This window comes from Salvelinus alpinus, chromosome 3 (genome assembly GCF_045679555.1).
Source record: "Salvelinus alpinus chromosome 3, SLU_Salpinus.1, whole genome shotgun sequence".
NCBI lineage: Eukaryota > Metazoa > Chordata > Actinopteri > Salmoniformes > Salmonidae > Salvelinus > Salvelinus alpinus.
In genome coordinates this window covers 57,057,493-57,078,522 of record NC_092088.1, presented here as the reverse complement: position 1 = coordinate 57,078,522, position 21,030 = coordinate 57,057,493, and the positions used below count along the sequence as shown (strand labels likewise).

At 43.3% G+C, this 21,030-nt stretch overlaps 1 protein-coding gene and 1 long non-coding RNA gene across 2 annotated transcripts in view; both read right to left on the bottom strand.

Annotated features, from left to right (window-relative positions):
- Window positions 1-21,030, bottom strand: part of LOC139570987 (inactive phospholipase D5-like) — a 102,315-nt gene that overhangs the window by 73,267 nt on the left and 8,018 nt on the right. The window lies entirely within an intron of this gene.
- LOC139570985 (uncharacterized) lies at window positions 15,483-20,858 on the bottom strand. The gene is made up of 3 exons (XR_011674214.1): window positions 20,758-20,858; window positions 20,254-20,291; window positions 15,483-16,409 (listed from the first exon to the last, which is right to left on the bottom strand). It is a non-coding gene; the product is annotated as an uncharacterized lncRNA (long non-coding RNA).

Here is a 21,030-nt window from a genome sequence, read left to right as displayed (position 1 = left end):
CATTTGAGTCAATTGAAGGTGTACCTTTGGATGAATTTCAAGGTCTACCTTCAAACTCAGTGCCTCTTTGCTTGACATCATGGAAAAATCAAAATAAATCAGCCAAGACCTCATAAGAAAAGTGTAGACCTCCACAAGTCTGGTTCAGCCTTTGGAGCAATTTCCAAACGCCTGAAGGTACCACGTTCATCTGTACAAACAATAGTACGCAAGTATAAACACCATGGGACTACGCAGCCGTTATACCGCTCAGGAAGGAGACGCATTATGTCTCCTAGAGATGAACGTGCAAAAAGTGCAAATCAATCCCAGAACAACAGTAAAGGACCTTGTGAGGATGAAGGAGGAAACAGGTACAAAAAGTGTCTATATCCACAGTAAAACGAGTCCTATATCGACATAACCTGAAAGCTCTCTCAGCAAGGAAGACGCCACTGCTCCAAAACTGCCATAAAAAATACAGACTACGGTTTGCAACTGCACATGGGGACAAAGATCATACTTCTTGGAGAAACGTACTCTGGTACAAAAATAGAACTGTTTGGCCATAATGACCATTGTTATGTTTGGAGGAAAAAAGGGGGACGCATGTTGTGGGGGTGTTTTGCTGCAGGAGGGACTGGTGCACTTCACAAAATAGATGGCATCACGAAGAAAGAAAATGATGTGGATATATTGAAGCAACATCTCAAGACATCAATGAGGAAGTTAAAGCTTGGTCGCAAATGGGTCTTCCAAATGAACAATGACCCCAAACATACTTCCAAAGTTTTGGCAAAATGGCTTAAGGACAACAAAGTCAAGGTATTGGAGTGGCCATCACAAAGCCCTGACCTCAATCCTACAGAAAATGTGTGGGCAGAACTGAAAAAGCGTGTGCGAGCAAGGAGGCCTACAAACCTGACTCAGTTACACCAGCTCTGTCAGGAGGAATGGGCCAAAATTCACCCAACTTATTGTGGGAAGCTTGTGGAAGGCTACCCGAAACGTTTGACCCAAGTTAAACAATTTAAAAGCAATGCTACCAAATACTAATTGAGTGTATGTAAACTTCTGACCCATTGGGAATGTGATGAAATAAATAAAAGCTGAAATAAATCATTCTCTCTACTATTATTCTGACATTTCACATTCTTAAAATAAAGTGGTGATGCTAACTGACCTAAGACAGGGATTTTTTACTAGGATTAAATGTCAGGAATTGTGAAGAGCTGAGTTTAAATGTATTTGGCTCAGGTGTATGTAAACTTCCGACTGTACATAAAATGCAAATGTGTAGATTCTTAACAAGTGGCCAACAGCAAAGGAAAGACATAATGAACACTATTGGTGGCGTGGAGTGGCGAACTGTCAGCTATGTCCTTAAATCTCATGTGAATTACATCAACATTTTACCAACAGGCTAAGAACCTACACAGAAATGTATTGTATAGATGAAGATTTAAAGCCACAATGATGACAAAAGAATGACCTGTTTTAATATTACAGGTGTCATGATGTGGCTCTTTCTGGGTGTAAGTCGTGGCTTCCGCCTCTCTGACCCTCTCCTACATCCAGGTTCTGTTTTCTCAGGTCGTAAACTCCCGGCGGAGACTCTCTTCCCCTTTTCATGCAGAGAGAGAGACCACAGAGTGAACAAAGGATTTCACGTGGCCGAACTCCTAAATCCCCAAAATGGGAAAATGAAACTATATGTCCACTTGTGAGAATGTGGGAAGGGTCCGTGGACCATTAAGGGACAGTTATGTTGAGTGTGAACAGGAAACACACATAACTATATCTCTGAATGTTTACATTTCTCAATGATGGTATTTACATCTAATTCTTGTATAAAATTAATGAGTAAAGATGAAACTATTTGTGAAATGATGTAATGTGATATTAAACCTTTAATGTGGGAGAATTGTATTCCCTTTAAAGTTTAACTAAGTCATTGGCCCGCCCCCGTGAGCACAGACATGATCAGGCGTCATGGAACCGCCCTCTTCTACTGTTACGAATAAAAGCTCCTCCTAAGAAAATCCTTTTCAAACTAAGCAAACCCACAGCGTGAGCTGTGATTGCGAATAGTTATTGAATTCCTAACCATACCACGTGGAGCGGAGCATTGGCTACACGGCTGGGAATGGTTAAACTCTGAGACTATCGATCCCTACAGAATAAGAGCAAATCTTAGATACTAATTACTAGTCTGCAGCTAGAAATTATGTAAACCTGGGATGCGAATACCGACAACCGCCGAACCATCTATTCTATGAGAACGTTTTTGAATGGTACTCTGAAGTATTCATTCTAACCACAAAAGACTGATCTTCAGGGAAACAGAAAGAGAGAGAGAGACTCGGATGAACTCTCCAGCAGACGGACCGGATTCCAACAGAGAAGACAACAATGACATACACTGTAAATATGTACTTGCAATTATTCTCGAATGAGCGGCCATTCATGTGCGAAGGATTAGCATTTCAATGTATATGATTATAGACTGTGTAATGAATCCATTTTGTTTTTCCCGCTCTCTCTCAGTCCACACCCCCTTCCCTTTGTCCACCAAGCCGTCATATCGGTTTAGCCCACTAGGGAATCTTCCCTATCATTGTTAGTAACCAATATCTACTGTTTGTTTATGCATTTCTGTGATTATTTAGTTAGTTAGTAAATAAATGATTAAGCCAACTGGTGTATGGATGATTTATAGTAGAGGCTGGGTTCGTGCAGATAACCAACAATTTACGACGTTCAGATGAGACTGACCTGAGGTAAAGAATAATTCATTAATAGAAGACTAATTGATCAGATATTAAAATATCTGAAGACCTATATTCAGAAAATTATAACAGTGTAATCTGAAGATTTTCCGTGGTGCCCTGACTTCCTAGTTAATTAAATTTACGTGATTAGTTTAATCACGTAATAATAATTTCAGAGAATTGATTTGATAAAATAACAGTCTTCACCTTTAATGACGCCAAAGACACGACACAGGATTAACTTAATGATCTATTGAAACTAATCAATTAGATTAATATGTCACAATTCTAAGTAGATATACACAATGTCTCCCATTGTGATAGTGGCACTGCAGTGTGTTTGTGCAGTCAGGGAAGGAGATGCTGTCTCTACTTTGTGTGCCAAGAGAGAGCGTTAGAAAGAGAGAGGGCAGCTGAATCGCAACACAAGTCTCCCCACACTGTGCACTGACTGAAAATTGTTTAAGCAACAATTACCAAGCTACTGCAAAGTACATACACCAAAACACTTTGTATTATGACTCATGGTATTTCCACAGTCTGATTTAAATTATCATCCTGTCTTGGCTGTGAAGAAACCTTGATCAGAATGTAATGTTTTGTAGACTCATGAACACCCTATCAGAGCATCAACCTTCCCTGCAGCACTATCATAACAAACAGCCACCAATAGAGGACAGTCTCATCACACCGTTTTCCTATAACACAGGCAGATCTGCCATCGACTTCCATCACCAAACAGAAGTAAATCATTTGTGAGGGTGTCATTGTGAGCATCTGGTCAAATCCATAGGTGTCTAATCTGTTTTCTGTCTAGTCTTTTGGGATTGCTATGTGTTTACCCCTCCGTCTGTCTGTGATAGTCCATCTTCTCTAACCTGCCAGATCTGATTTGTTAGTTTCGGTAGATCTATCAGAGCACCCTAGCTGAATTATCGGATCCATCTTTGTCTTTGCTCATCTGTCTGCTATGTCTATCTAGCTAACTGCTGATCTGCTTTGCTGCTGTTCTATCGGATCTATCGCTGCTATTCAACCTTAGTGTGCTTTACAGTATTTATTACTGACTGTACAGTTCTATCTCACACATCTCTATTCTAATTGGTCAGTGCTATCTGATCTACAGAGTGCATCTGTGTTGTGCTGTGTTAGACAGTGAGTGTAATGTGTGCAGTTCTGGACAATGAAGCACCCAGCTGACTCACGATCAAATAGGGAACAATAAACATTTCACAGACCCAAATCCAGGAAAGCCATAAATCAGATCATTGGGAATGAGAGGGGGGATAAAGACATGCTGTATACTACTTGAGAGGGGTAAAGGGACTGGGCTGGCAAGCATATTCCCCACAGATGACAGCTAGCAGAGACAAAAGCAGACTACCGCACCATCGTGCCTTCGAACTACAGTATCTTATACAATACAATAGAGCCCTCTATGAGTACGTAATGAAGCAAAAACAAAGCCATTGATATTACAACGCATGGTTCAAAATCACAGACGACAGCTTGAAAAACAAAGAATTAACGAACAATGATGCCAGCTGTTTGATCAAATTGACAGATAAACACAGCTAACTATCTCGGAATGTGTTCACATGGAAAAACTACACCAGATGGCAGTTGTTCCTGAAAACTCATCCATCCACTCAGTAAAGTTCCTCTTCAGGAGATAAAAAGATTGTATTGCAGAAGAAAATTAAGCTTTGATCTTCAGTCACTCTTCAGTCACTCTACTGAAAAGTTTTCCCCACTCACTTATTTACAAACAGTACCTTTCAGAGACTACAGTTATAAACACCCAGTGAAAATATGATGCTGACCATAAAAAGCTTTATCAATTATCAAATCAGGATGACACAATCAAAAGTGGTGATTCACATTAATGTAATGTCGTGAAATATCAATTCCAGTTCCAAATGTTGACGATAATGATTTTTTCATTAACAATCACGTATTTCCACTGACGTCTAATTATCACAGTTGCATTAAATTGCATTTGATGCAATATATCAGGGATGTGAAAATATATAATGGGAATGGGGGTAGAGGGGTTGGGGTGTGGTGGGATGGCAGAGAAAGAAATGTACTAATGTACGAGTGATATATGTTGCAATTGCCCTTGGCATATACTTTGTACAATTTAATTAGATTTGCATTGAATTATGCTCACTTCGAGGCAAGCAACACTGAAGCATGCATGAGAGCACCAGCTGTTATGGACGACTGTGTGATCACTCTCTCCGTAGCCGATATGAGCAAGACCTTTAAACAGGTCAACATTCACAAAGCTGCAAGGCCAGATGGATTACCAGGACGTGTTCTCAGAGCATGCGCGGACCAACTGGCAAGTGTCTTCACTGACATTTTCAACCTCTCCCTGACTGAGTCTGTAATACCTACATGTTTCAAACAGACTACCATAGTCCCTGTGCCCAAGAAAGCGAAGGTAACCTGCCTAAATGATTACCGCCCCGTAGCACTCACGTCGGTAGCCATGAAGTGCTTTGAAAGGCTTGTGATGGCTCACATCAACACCATCATGCCGGAAACACTACACAACTGACAGACCCAATTAATAATATACACTGGAAGGCCACTCCCTGTCCCTAAGCTTCTCCATATGTTCCTATTTATGATCTCAAATGTATCTGTGAAGAAAAGGAATGAAAAGTGCATAAATAATGTTGCAATGGCCATGCAGTGAAGCGATGATAATACGGTCACTAGTCAGGATTTAAGGTGGTGTTATCCAGCAGCAGCTCTTTAAAGATAGATCCAGTCATTCAATTGCTTTATGAATGAGTAAGAGGGAGAATCAGTGATAAAATAACATTCAAGTGCATGTTATTTTATTTTTACTGTCAATACAGCATACAAACCAAATTAACCAACAATATTCACGTCTGATAAACAAAAGAATAACATCAACGTCAACGTCAACATCATGTTTCCGGCGCCGAAAAGAGATGGCCGCCTCGCTTCGCGTTCCTTGGAAAATATGCAGTTTTTTGTTTTTTTATGTGTTATTTCTTACATCGGTACCCCAGGTAATCTTAGGTTTCATTACATACAGTCGGGAGGAACTACTGAATATACGATTAACGTCAACTCATCATCGTTCCTACCAGGAATATGACTTTCCCGAAACGGATCCAGTGTTTTGCCTTCCACCCAATACAATGGATCTGATCCCAGCCGGCGACCCTGTGCGACGCCGAAAAAGGGGCAAACGAGGCGGTCTCGTGGTCAGGCTTCGGAGACGGGCACATCGCGCTCCACTCCCTAGCATACTACTCGCCAATGTCCAGTCTCTTGACAATAAGGTTGATGAAATCCGAGCACGGGTAGCATTCCAGAGAGACATCAGGGATTGCAACGTGCTCTGCTTCACGGAAACATGGCTAACTCAAGGGACGCTAACGGAGTCGGTGCAGCCAGCTGGTTTCTTCATGCATCGCGCCGACAGAAACAAACATCTTTCCGGTAAGAAGAGGGGCGGGGGGGTATGCCTTATGATTAACGAGAAGTGGTGTGATCATCATAACAACACACAGGAACTCAAGTCATTCTGTTCACCTGATCTAGAACTCCTCACAATCAAATGTCGACCGCATTATCTACCAAGGGAATTCTCTTCAATCATAATCACAGCCGTATATATTCCCCCCCAAGCAGACACATCGATGGCCCTGAACGAACTTTATCTGACTCTTTGTAAACTGGAAACCACACACCCTGAGGCTGCATTCATCGTAGCTGGGGATTTTAACAAGGCTAATCTAAAAACAAAACTCCCTAAATTCTATCAGCATATCGATTGTGCTACCAGGGCTGGAAAAACCCTAGATCATTGTTATACTAATTTCCGCGACGCATATAAGGCCCTCCCCCGCCCCCCTTTCGGAAAAGCTGACCACGACTCCATTTTGTTGATTCCAGCCTACAAACAGAAACTCAAACAACAAGCTCCCGCGCTCAGGTCTGTTCAACGCTGGTCCGACCAATCTGAATCCACGCTTCAAGACTGCTTCGATCACGCGGATTGGAATATGTTCCGCATCGCGTCCAACAACAATATTGACGAATATGCTGATTCGGTGAGCGAGTTCATTAGGAAGTGCATTGACGATGTCGTACCCACAGCAACGATAAAAACATTCCCAAACCAGAAACCGTGGATTGACGGCAGCATTCGCGTGAAACTGAAAGCGCGAACCACTGCTTTTAACCAGGGCAAGGTGACCGGAAGCATGACCGAATACAAACAGTGTAGCTATTCTCTCCGCAAGGCAATCAAACAGGCTAAGTCCCAGTACAGAGACAAAATCGAGTCGCAATTCAACAGCTCAGACACAAGAGGTATGTGGCAGGGTCTACAGTCAATCACGGATTACAAAAAGAAAACCAGCCCCGTCGCGGACCAGGATGTCTTGCTCCCAGACAGGCTAAACAACTTTTTTGCCCGCTTTGAGGACAATACAGTGCCACTGACACGGCCCCCTACCAAAACCTGCGGGCTCTCCTTCACTGCAGCCGAGGTGAGTAAAACATTTAAACGTGTTAACCCTCGCAAGGCTGCAGGCCCAGACGGCATTCCCAGCCGCGTCCTCAGAGCATGCGCAGACCAGCTGGCTGGTGTGTTTACGGACATATTCAATCAATCCTTATCCCAGTCTGCTGTTCCCACATGCTTCAAGAGGGCCACCATTGTTCCTGTTCCCAAGAAAGCTAAGGTAACTGAGCTAAACGACTACCGCCCCGTAGCACTCACTTCCGTCATCATGAAGTGCTTTGAGAGACTAGTCAAGGACCATATCACCTCCACCCTACCGGACACCCTAGACCCACTCCAATTTGCTTACCGACCCAATAGGTCCACAGACGACGCAATCGCAACCACACTGCACACTGCCCTAACCCATCTGGACAAGAGGAATACCCATGTGAGAATGCTGTTCATCGATTACAGCTCAGCATTTAACACCATAGTACCCTCCAAACTCGTCATCAAGCTCGAGACCCTGGGTCTCGACCCCGCCCTGTGCAACTGGGTCCTGGACTTCCTGACGGGCCGCCCCCAGGTGGTGAGGGTAGGTAACAACATCTCCACCCCGCTGATCCTCAACACTGGGGCCCCACAAGGGTGCGTTCTGAGCCCTCTCCTGTACTCCCTGTTCACCCACGACTGCGTGGCCATGCACGCCTCCAACTCAATCATCAAGTTTGCGGATGACACTACAGTGGTAGGCTTGATTACCAACAACGACGAGACGGCCTACAGGGAGGAGGTGAGGGCCCTCGGAGTGTGGTGTCAGGAAAATAACCTCACACTCAACGTCAACAAAACAAAGGAGATGATTGTGGACTTCAGGAAACAGCAGAGGGAGCACCCCCCTATCCACATCGACGGGTCAGTAGTGGAGAAGGTGGAAAGTTTTAAGTTCCTCGGTGTACACATCACGGACAAACTGAATTGGTCCACCCACACAGACAGCGTTGTGAAGAAGGCGCAGCAGCGCCTCTTCAACCTCAGGAGGCTGAAGAAATTCGGCTTGTCACCAAAAGCACTCACAAACTTCTACAGATGCACAATCGAGAGCATCCTGTCGGGCTGTATCACCGCCTGGTACGGCAACTGCTCCGCCCACAACCGTAAGGCTCTCCAGAGGGTAGTGAGGTCTGCAGAACGCATCACCAGGGGCAAACTACCTGCCCTCCAGGACACCTACACCACCCGATGTCACAGGAAGGCCATAAAGATCATCAAGGACAACAACCACCCAAGCCACTGCCTGTTCACCCCGCTATCATCCAGAAGGCGAGGTCAGTACAGGTGCATCAAAGCAGGGACCGAGAGACTGAAAAACAGCTTCTATCTCAAGGCCATCAGACTGTTAAACAGCCACCACTAACATTTAGCGGCCGCTGCCAACATACTGACTCAACTCCAGCCACTTTAAAAATGGGAATTGATGGAAATTATGTAAAAATGTACCACTAGCCACTTTAAACAATGCCACTTAATATAATGTTTACATACCCTACATTACCCATCTCATATGTATATACTGTACTCTATATCATCTACTGCATCTTGCCATCTTTATGTAATACATGTACCACTAGCCACTTTAAACTATGCCACTTTATGTTTACATACCCTACAGTACTCATCTCATATGTATATACCGTACTCTATACCATCTACTGCATCTGCCATGCCGTTCTGTACCACCACTCATTCATATATCTTTATGTACATATTCTTTATCCCTTTACACTTGTGTGTGTGTGTAAGGTAGTAGTTGTGGAATTGTTAGGTTAGATTACTTGTTGGTTATTACTGCATTGTCGGAACTAGAAGCACAAGCATTTCGCTACACTCGCATTAACATCTGCTAACCATGTGTATGTGACTAATAAAATTTGATTTGATTTGATTTGAACTTTTGTCTCTATCCATTGTCACGGCCTGATCTTTTCTGGACTCCATTCCCGCCTGCCTGACCATTCTGCCTGCCCTGACCTCAAGCCTGCCTGCCATTCTGTACCTCTGGAACTCTGAACTGGTTTTGACCTTTTGCCTGTCCACGACCATTCTCTTGCCTACCCCTTTTGGATTGTTAATAAACATCTTGGACTCTAACCATCTGCCTCCTGCATCTGGGTCTCGCCTTGTGCCCGTATCCATTTAGACTTTGCCAAACAGGAGATGCCCGGGAGGCTTCTGAGAACAAGATTCTGTTCACTTCAACAATGCTGATTATAGTAATGATAACTTCAACAATACTGAAGACTGTAGCATGCAGTAGAAATGCAATTTTCTGAAAGCTATGATTAATAATAGACCAACTCAGTGGCCTTGTGGTTAGAGTGTCTGCCCTGAGATTGGAAGGTTGTGAATTCAATCCCTGGCCGAGTCATACCAAACTATCAAAATGGGACCTGATTTGTCCTGTCCAGAGGGGTGAAATTGTACATCAAGCTGCCTCATGCTACAGAAACAGGAAATAGGCTCTTGCCCTATGAGCTGTTCTGTCTTGTGCAAGGCTACTTTACTTACTATGATTAATAATGCTATTATAAAACAATGGGAAATGTGTGATGCATTGCTGAGATCCATTTATCTCTACTGATCTCGCATATGGTCAATTCAAAGGATTTCAACAGCTATCTAGTAAAGCATGGAAGTTTAATGCAAAACACTTTACCAAAAGTGCAGAGGGGATTTGAGTTAACTGGGGATATTAGGCTAATGTGGCTGATATTAGGCTAATGTGGTGTGTACAGGGTAAAGTTCTTGTGCGTGTCTGGGATTTGGGAACATCTGGTACTTGATCAGGTCTTGAGGGTTGGGGCTGAACTGTAACTGAAGCATGTTACCCTATGATTGTTTACCGGGTCAGACCTAACATTTGAGATGAGATGAATAAAAAGCAATTGTAGTCGGATGCATGTGAAGAATACACAACTAACTGCTGTATTAACCTGACATACAGTATCATAGAAGTTGGGTAAGAGGATAGTTTACTATTCCTATTGATTTAATCCAAAATAGCTGTTCAATAGATTTTGAAATCTACTGTAGCTTTACATGAGTTGTTTTAATGACAGTGATGCACCTTACCATTTCAAAAATACATACAGTTGAAGTCGGAAGTTTACATACACCTTAGCCAAATACATTTAAACTCAGTTTTTCACAATTCCTGACATTTAATCCTAGTAAAAATTCCCTGTTTTAGGTCAGTTAGGATCACCACTTTATTTTAAGAATGTGAAATGTCAGAATAATAGTATAGAGAATGATTTATTTCAGCTTTTATTTCTTTCATCACATTCCCAGTGGGTCAGAAGTTTACATACACTCAATTAGTATTTGGTAGCATTGCCTTTAAATTGTTTAACTTGGGTCAAACGTTTCGGGTAACCTTCCACAAGCTTCCCACAATAGATTGGGTGAATTTTGGCCCATTCCTCCTGACAGAGCTGGTGTAACTGAATCAGGTTTCTAGGCCTCCTTGCTCGCACACGCTTTTTCAGTTCTGTCCACACATTTTCTATAGGTTGGAGGTCAGGGCTTTGTGATGGCCACTCCAATACCTTAACTGTTGTCCTTAAGCCATTTTGCCACAACTTTGGAAGTATGCTTGGGGTCATTGTCTATTTGGAAGACCCATTTGCGACCAAGCTTTAACTTCCTGACTGATGTCTTGAGATGTTGCTTCAATATATCCACCAAATTTTCTTCCCTCATGATGCCATCTATTTTGTGAAGTGCACCAGTCCCTCCTGCAGCAAAGCACCCCCACAACATGATGCTCCACTCCTGTGCTTCACGGTTGGGATGGTGTTCTTCGGCTTGCAAGCCTCCCCCTTTTCCCTCCAAACATAACGATGGTCATTATGGCCAAACAGTTCTATTTTTGTTTCATCAGACCAGAGGACATTTCTCCAAAATGTTCTCCAAAAAGTTTTTTATGGTGGTTTTGGAGCAGTGGCTTCTTCCTTGCTGAGCGGCCTTTCAGGTTTTAACGATATAGGACTTGTTTTACTGTGGATATAGATACTTTTGTACCTGTTTCCTTCAGCATCTTCACAAGGTCCTTTGCTGTTGTTCTGGGATTGATTTGCACTTTTCGCACCAACTGAATGTCTAAAGTATACATTACATTCTTTTGAAATATGAACACAGAAATACTGGACATTTTGAACTCTTGAATCGGTCTTGCTCCCCCGGTCTTGGTCTCAACTCGGACACGATTCGCTCCGGTCTTGGTCTTGAATCGGTCTCGCTTTAGGTGGTTTCGAACACAACACTGCTCTTATTATTTGTTCACACCCTCCCCTTACCTAGTAGGCCTATGTCATTACGGAAAGAGTTGGTGCGTGTGAAAACGTTTAATCTAGAGCCTCAGTGACAAACATTCCATTATTATAATTCATTACACCCACACTTCCATCCAAACCTCTTTAAATCCCGTACAAGTACCCGCCTCTGCCAGTAATGAACTTGGCCTCAGATCTTATGTTCAAATGTATTATATATAAATAAAACACCCATATATCATTATATCAGAAGCCATCATGATATATAGAAAATCAATATACCACTGTACAGAACAATATATTCTGACACCAAGAAAGACAGCATAGGAACAACAAATAAACACATTTGAAGTCATTTCAGGATATCTAATCCACATATTCATTGATTTTGAATGCGTTCCCATTTCCATATATCTCAGAGTGTTAGACTTCACAGCTGTGCTCAGTAATGCTATTGAAAGCTTCACTATGGTGTTGATGCAGTTAGTGCCCTCTGTCACTGACAGACAGTAAGCTTTTAACTTCCCACGGGAAGCTAATTAAGAAGCAGAAATCAGCAGTGTAGATTCTCACACATTGTTATGGAGCCATCATGTAAAGTGAGGCTCTGCACACTGCACATCATCCCTTTCATGAGGCCATAATGTTGTGATCCTTAGATCTTTTTGACTTGGCAATAGCACCCTCTGCTGTATCTGTGGTTATAGTGACCAATGTGCGCTGACAAATACTGGACAGTAAAGCTCTAGTGTTTGGTTTATTCTTGTTCTATAATATCAAAACCAATGCCGGCCAAGCTAAACTAAAACTTCCTTTTCTCTTTCATCTCCATGTTCTCCCTCTTCTGGAATATTCCCCAGGCTTATGGTTTTATTTGCCTGTACATTTAGTTGGAATTCTGTCTTGCCACTGTCAACTCAGATGTAAGGCAAGCTCAATCTCATTGCATAAAATATCAAATAAACCCAACATTTGTGGATGACATGTTTGAATTAAACTATGATGACGACATGATGATGAAACAGCAGTTTCACTCATGCCCTTGGTAGAGGACGAAGTTTGAAAGTTAAAGCTTAATTGGCAAGTCTACAAGTTGATGTAATGTTTCTTGTCATTTCAGGTCATAACTATACTACTAACTTATTCTACTGAGCCATTTACTTTCTTCGTATTCTTATATATATTCTTAAAGAAATTGTTGTTGTCGAGAAGGAACCTGCAGGTAAGCATTTCGTTGGACGGTGTATACCATGCATATTCTGTACATACAAAGAGTTCATCAATGAGCTTGACGCCCTGATAAGTTCCTTTCCTGAGGATGGCTCACCTCTCACAGTTCTGGGTGACTTTAACCTCCCCACGTCTACCTTTGACTCATTCCTCTCTGCCTCCTTCTTTCCACTCCTCTCCTCTTTTGACCTCACCCTCTCACCTTCCCCCCCTACTCACAAGGCAGGCAATACGCTTGACCTCATCTTTACTAGATGCTGTTCTTCCACTAATCTCATTGCAACTCCCCTCCAAGTCTCCGACCACTACCTTGTATCCTTTTCCCTCTCGCTCTCATCCAACACTTCCCACACTGCCCCTACTCGGATGGTATCGCGCCGTCCCAACCTTCGCTCTCTCTCCCCCGCTACTCTCTCCTCTTCCATCCTATCATCTCTTCCCTCTGCTCAAACCTTCTCCAACCTATCTCCTGATTCTGCCTCCTCAACCCTCCTCTCCTCCCTTTCTGCATCCTTTGACTCTCTATGTCCCCTATCCTCCAGGCCGGCTCGGTCCTCCCCTCCTGCTCCGTGGCTCGACGACTCATTGCGAGCTCACAGAACAGGGCTCCGGGCAGCCGAGCGGAAATGGAGGAAAACTCGCCTCCCTGCGGACCTGGCATCCTTTCACTCCCTTCTCTCTACATTCTCCTCTTCTGTCTCTGCTGCTAAAGCCAATTTCTACCACTCTAAATTCCAAGCATCTGCCTCTAACCCTAGGAAGCTCTTTGCCACCTTCTCCTCCCTCCTGAATCCTCCTCCCCCTCCTCCCCCCTCCTCCCTCTCTGCTGATGACTTCGTCAACCATTTTGAAAAGAAGGTCGACGACATCCGATCCTCGTTTGCTAAGTCAAACGACACCGCTGGTTCTGCTCACACTGCCCTACCCTGTGCTTTGTCCTCTTTCTCCCCTCTCTCTCCAGATGAAATCTCGCGTCTTGTGACGGCCGGCCGCCCAACAACCTGCCCGCTTGACCCTATCCCCTCCTCTCTTCTCCAGACCATTTCCGGAGACCTTCTCCCTTACCTCACCTCGCTCATCAACTCATCCTTGACCGCTGGCTACGTCCCTTCCGTCTTCAAGAGAGCGAGAGTTGCACCCCTTCTGAAAAAACCTACACTCGATCCCTCCGATGTCAACAACTACAGACCAGTATCCCTTCTTTCTTTTCTCTCCAAAACTCTTGAACGTGCCGTCCTTGGCCAGCTCTCCTGCTATCTCTCTCAGAATGACCTTCTTGATCCAAATCAGTCAGGTTTCAAGACTAGTCATTCAACTGAGACTGCTCTTCTCTGTGTCACGGAGGCGCTCCGCACTGCTAAAGCTAACTCTCTCTCCTCTGCTCTCATCCTTCTAGACCTATCGGCTGCCTTTGATACTGTGAACCATCAGATCCTCCTCTCCACCCTCTCCGAGCTGGGCATCTCCGGCGCGGCCCACGCTTGGATTGCGTCCTACCTGACAGGTCGCTCCTACCAGGTGGCGTGGCGAGAATCTGTCTCCGCACCACGTGCTCTCACCACTGGTGTCCCCCAGGGCTCTGTTCTAGGCCCTCTCCTATTCTCGCTATACACCAAGTCACTTGGCTCTGTCATATCCTCACATGGTCTCTCCTATCATTGCTATGCAGACGACACACAATTAATCTTCTCCTTTCCCCCCTCTGATAACCAGGTGGTGAATCGCATCTCTGCATGTCTGGCAGACATATCAGTGTGGATGACGGATCACCACCTCAAGCTGAACCTCGGCAAGACGGAGCTGCTCTTCCTCCCGGGGAAGGACTGCCCGTTCCATGATCTCGCCATCACGGTTGACAACTCCATTGTGTCCTCCTCCCAGAGTGCTAAGAACCTTGGCGTGATCCTGGACAACACCCTGTCGTTCTCAACTAACATCAAGGCGGTGACCCGTTCCTGTAGGTTCATGCTCTACAACATTCGCAGAGTACGACCCTGCCTCACGCAGGAAGCGGCGCAGGTCCTAATCCAGGCACTTGTCATCTCCCGTCTGGATTACTGCAACTCGCTGTTGGCTGGGCTCCCTGCCTGTGCCATTAAACCCCTACAACTCATCCAGAACGCCGCAGCCCGTCTGGTGTTCAACTTTCCCAAGTTCTCTCACGTCACCCCGCTCCTCCGCTCTCTCCACTGGCTTCCAGTTGAAGCTCGCATCCGCTACAAGACCATGGTGCTTGCCTACGGAGCTGTGAGGGGAACGGCACCTCCGTACCTTCAGGCTCTGATCAGGCCCTACACCCAAACAAGGGCACTGCGTTCATCCACCTCTGGCCTGCTCGCCTCCCTACCTCTGAGGAAGTACAGTTCCCGCTCAGCCCAGTCAAAACTGTTCGCTGCTCTGGCACCCCAATGGTGGAACAAACTCCCTCACGACGCCAGGTCAGCGGAGTCAATCACCACCTTCCGGAGACACCTGAAACCCCACCTCTTTAAGGAATACCTAGGATAGGATAAAGTAATCCTTCTAACCCCCCCCCCCCTTAAAAGAGTTAGATGCACTATTGTAAAGTGGTCGTTCCACTGGATATCATAAGGTGAATGCACCAATTTGTAAGTCGCTCTGGATAAGAGCGTCTGCTAAATGACTTAAATGTAAATGTAAATGTACAAAAAATAAAACTTTAAACTAACACTCAGACGATCGGGGATTGAATGTGTGGCATCAGCAGAGAAAAGGTGGTGACTGAACTGTCCCTTTTCTTTAACTCTAACAGACATTGTGGAAATGGGTGAGAAGGCAGCCAGCCAGACATGGCAGCTGATCCCATTAGTTTTACTGTCACAGCTAGGGCTTCTCCAATCTCTCCCTGAGAAGAAAACCGCTCTGGGAAGAGAAACACTTCATTATCCAGACACCCTGCACCCTGTTGGGAGACTGACATTTGCCTCAGTAAAAAGGTTCTCTTGCATCAATACACTCAACCTGTAAAGTTCAAAGGCACTTTCACTAAGGCAATGAGTCTTACATCTTTAGATCAAAAATGTCTCACATATAGCTCTGCTTCATATTGAACTACATTATGCCTCACCAGTGAGATGATTTGCCTAGATGCTAGTCTGTTTTGTTATAAACAAAACAAAGATAGGCTACTGATTTGTTTATTTAGAGCCCCAATTAGCTTTTACTAATTGCAACAGCTAGGCTACTCTTCCTGTAATTCAACATATCAAACACTAGATCAGTGGCGCAGTGGTCTAAGGCACTGCATCGCAGTGCTAGCTGTGCTACTAGAGATTCTGGGTTCGAGTCCAGACTCTGTCACAGCTGGGCCGTGACCGGGAGACCCATGGGGCGGTGCACAATTGGTCCGGGTTAGGGGAGGGTTTGGCCAGCAGGGATGTCCTTGTCCCGTCGCGCACTAGTGACTCCTGTGGCGAGCCGGGCACAGTGCACGCTGACATGGTCGTCAGGTGTAAGGTGTTTCCTCCGACACATTGGTATGGCTGGCTTCCAGTTTAAGTGGGCATTGTGTCAAGCAGCAGTGCGGCTTGGCTGGGTTGTGTTTCGGAGGATGCACGGCTTTCGCCTCTCCCGAGTCTGTATGGGAGTTGCAGGGATGAGACAAGACTGTAAAGACAAATTGGGGTAAAAAAAATAAACAAAAAACACTAGCTGAGTTATGTGAATGATTATCTTCCTGCCTCATGTCCATAGATATACAGTTGAAGTTGGAAGTTTACATCTTCCATAACCATACACAAAATACATTTAAACTCAGGTTTGCACAATTCCTGACATTTAATCCTAGTAGAACGATTAGGTCAGTTAGGATCACCACTTTATTTTAAGAATGCGAAATGTCAGAATAATAGCAGAAAGAATGATTTATTTCAGCTTTTATTTCTTTCATCACATTCCCAGTGGGTCAGAAGTTTACATACACTCAATTAGTATTTGGTAGCATTGCCGTTAAATTGTTTAACTTGGGTCAAACGTTTTGGGTAGCCTTCCACAAGCTTCCCACAATAAGTTGGGTGAATTTTGGCCCATTCCTCCTGACAGAGCTAGTGTAACTGAGTCAGGTTTGTAGGCCTCCTTGCTCGCACATTCTTTTTCAGTTCTGCCCACAAATGTTCTATAGGATTGAGGTCAGGGCTTTGTGATGGCCACTCCAATACCTTGACTTTGTTGTCCTTAAGCCATTTTGACACAACTTTGGAAGTATGCTTGGGGTCATTGTCCATTTGGAAGACCCATTTGCGACCAAGCTTTAACTTCCTGACTGATGTCTTGAGATGTTGCTTCAATATATCCACATCATTTTCCTGCCTCATGATGCCATCTATTTTGTGAAGTGCACCAGTCCCTCCTGCAGCAAAGCACCCCCACAACATGATCCTGCCACCCCCGTGCTTCACGGTTGGGATGGTGTTCTTCGGCTTGGAAACCTCCCCCCTTTCCCACCAAACATAACGATGGTCATTTTGGCCAAACAGTTCTATTTTTGTTTCATCAGACCAGAGGACATTTCTCCAAAAAGTACGATCTTTGTCCCCATGTGCAGTTGCAAACCGTAGTCTGGCTTTTTTATGGCGGCTTTGGAGCAGTGGCTTCTTCCTTGCGGAGCGGCCTTTCAGGTTATGTCAATATTGGACTTGTTTAACTGTGAATGTAGGTACTTTTGTACCTGTTTCCTCCAGCATCTTCACAAGCTCCTTTACTGTTGTTCTGGGAATTATTTGCACTTTTCGCACCAAAGTACGTTCATCTCTAGGAGACAGAACGCGTCTCCTTCCTGAGTGGTATGACGGCTGCGTGGTCCCATGGTGTTTATACTTGTGTACTATTGTTTGTACAGATGAACGTGGTACCTTCAGGCGTTTGGAAATTGCTCCCAAGGATGAACCAGACTTGTGGAGGTCTACAATGTTTTTCTGAGGTCTTGGCTGATTTCTTTTGATTTTACCATGATGTCAAGCAAAGAGGCACTGAGTTTGAAGGTAGGCCTTGAAATACATCCACAGGTACACCACCAATTGACTCAAATGATGTCAATTAGCCTATCAGAAGCTTCTAAAGCCATGACATAATTTTCTGGAATTTTCCAAGCTGTTTAAAGCCACAGTCAATTTTAATGTATGTAAACTTCTGACCCACTGGAATTGTTATACAGTGAGTTATAAGTGAAATAATCTGTCTGTAAACATTTGTTGGAAAAATTACTTGTGTCATGCACAAAGTAGATGTCCTAACCAACTTGACAAAACTATAGTTTGTTCACAAGAAATTTGTTGAGGTGTTGAAAAACGAGTTTTAATGATGTACACTTCCGACTTCAACTGTATGATGATTAAGTGATAATGCCCTCGAAGCCGGTGTTTGGAGGATATATTTTCACGTGCCGATATATCCTCCAAACACATTATCACTGTTATACAACGTGTTACCAACATATTCAAATAATGATTGACATATTTTAATTAAAAACATTATTATGATTAATTTATTCATACTCTTTCTACATTCCAGAAGATATAGTCCCGAAACAAATCTAGGGTTGCTACCCAAGCCCGGCTGGTCGTTCGTTCTTGTGGTTCGGTGGTCAGAGACGCGACCCAGTCGTTCAGTCTTTTTGTTCTATATCTATGGATGCGACCCAGTCATTCGTTCTAAATGTTGCATTGCCATACTGGCTGGCAACGTTCTTATTATTGCTTGCTAGCTAGCCAACTACGGCTAACTTAGTCACGCCAAACAGTGCAGAAAGAATAACAGCAGTAGCTGCATTTGTTTAAGCTGTTTTCTAGTGACATTTATTTGGATGCATCCATAACAATGAGCTAATGAGGCACGATTTCGCCTGACATAAAAAGTGCTCTCTCTTTAGGACACTGTTGTTAGAGCTAGCCAACAACACAGCTAACAAAATAACTTCAAACTGAAGCTGGGAAGACTGTAAACTAGCTGCACTTCATTTCGTTTCACCTTTTTTCAATTTACATTTCTTTGTATATATCCATAAAAATTATGCCAGCTGATTCGACTTGCTGAGAAACGCTGCCTGCCTCACTCTCTCATCCCGACTCCCGACCCCTACACGTGCATTACTATCGAATTTGAATATAAACTTGATCTCCACTATAAAAACATCGAGACATTATCTCACATTTCTTTTAGACTAACATTTAGTTTTCAACAGCGGAGATTTGTATAAACCTTCAACACCATTCCATTTACAATCTTCACTGCTTTCAACAGCAAGCATAATACCTCTACTGCTTCATGCCGCAGCACAAATCTCCCAAACAATTTCCCTAGGCCTCTGCGCTCGCGGTTTATGAGTTTGAGTTCTCAGAGCAAAACAAAGATTATGCCCTATTCACAGTTGATTTAAGGTGGGTGACTGTTCACAGTGGAATGGTGTTGATTACTTTATTCCCTCCAAGACTCAAGTTTCACGAAAGCAAGGTACAGAATACATTATCTCAAGTGTTGTTTTGTTTTCATACAGTCATACATACAGTCACACTGTATATATACTTTCTGTTTTTCCTACTGTATTATTGACTGTATGTTAAATAAAGGTGAAATAAAAAATGTGCACTTATATTGCCCTGTTCCGAATTCAATGAAGTTGCAGACTTTTTCAAGACTTAATTGTTGCAACAAATTTCACAGAGTGAAACTCAGAAAGGAAATAGCTTCCTTTCTGGGGGGGTTGTAAGAGCTGGCTAACTGCATGGTGTGACAGGATGAGCAGCCAGGAGTGGAGTTAGGCACGTTTGAAGAGGCTGCAGCTGCAGACTCTCCTCTCCTCCTCTTTGGATATGCAGACAGAGCAGAGAAAGCTAGGTTGGTAAAGCATCACTGCTAACGCTTACATTAAGTTGCCCCTATAACTATGTAACTAACACAGTAATAACTGTTAACAGTAGTTACATAGATTTTACTACATACTACATGATAATAGTGGTTGTTGCGAAAGCAATTATTACACAATTGGAACAAGGAATGTGTAATTACACATTCACTTGCTGAAGGTTATTCCACATGTGTAACTACAGATGCCATTACACATTCTCTTGTTCCACTATGTAACTAATTTTTTGTAATTACACATTTGAAAGTCACCTGTGAATTACCATGTTAATATCTCTTACTAAAATATGACATTGTTAATTACAAGGTGCCACTACCATGGAATGTACTGGAATACCAGGGTTGATAAATAGGCTAGGACCTGGTAACAACAATTGTAACAATGCACATCCTGTCATTAACTACCAGTCATTTTCAAATAGTTTATGACCTGGCTCAGAAGCTATACCGAATCAAGTGTAATGTAATAACAATGTATATACTTGTAATTATCATGTAACTACCCAAGAGCAAGCAACTTAATGTAAAGTGAAGCCCAGTAGGGTATAACCTTTATAATTACCATGTAGTTACAATGTAACAACCTTTGCAGACAATCAGCTAAACAGGAGAAATTAGGAGACAGGAGAACATTAGGTTTAAACCTTTTTAGTTACATTGCACTTACAATGTAGCAATCTTTAACAACCAACTGTAATTACAATGTTGTTACATGTGATATACATGTACTTACGATGTACTTACCCAGGAGCAAGCAACTTAATGTAAAGTGAAGTGACATTTTAATTACAACGTAACAACCTTAGGCTAATAGGTTAACCAGGAGAAATTTCTTTAAGAGATTTGACAAAGACACCGATCAAATTCAATTCCCCATTTCAGACTCAAAGCTATAACTATTATAGTTAGTAAAACGTACTAACAGGGTGGTGGTAAAGCTAGCTAGCTAAGCACTGGCACAATGTCAACACATTTAACAAATCAATAAACATGACAAAATAGTCATAAAACGTATGAAACATTTCACATTTTTGAGACTTGGATTGCACTTTTGCACATTACAAACCTTTATAGGCCTAAACAGGAAAAATTAAGAGACAGAAATGGTATCCAGGATCCTTGGCACGTCCATGCCCTAACCCCTGCCCTTACCTTTTAAAATGTCAACTTCAGTGGGGGTAGGGACGTCCCAAGGATTCTGGATAAAAATAGCACGTGACCTCTATTTTGGCTGCAGAGGAGAGTGTGAGAGGTCAGTGTGACATCACTTCCTGGTGAACTCTCACTTATACAAAATCATTTAAATAAACTTTGAATACAGTTAACCTTTTTGTCCACT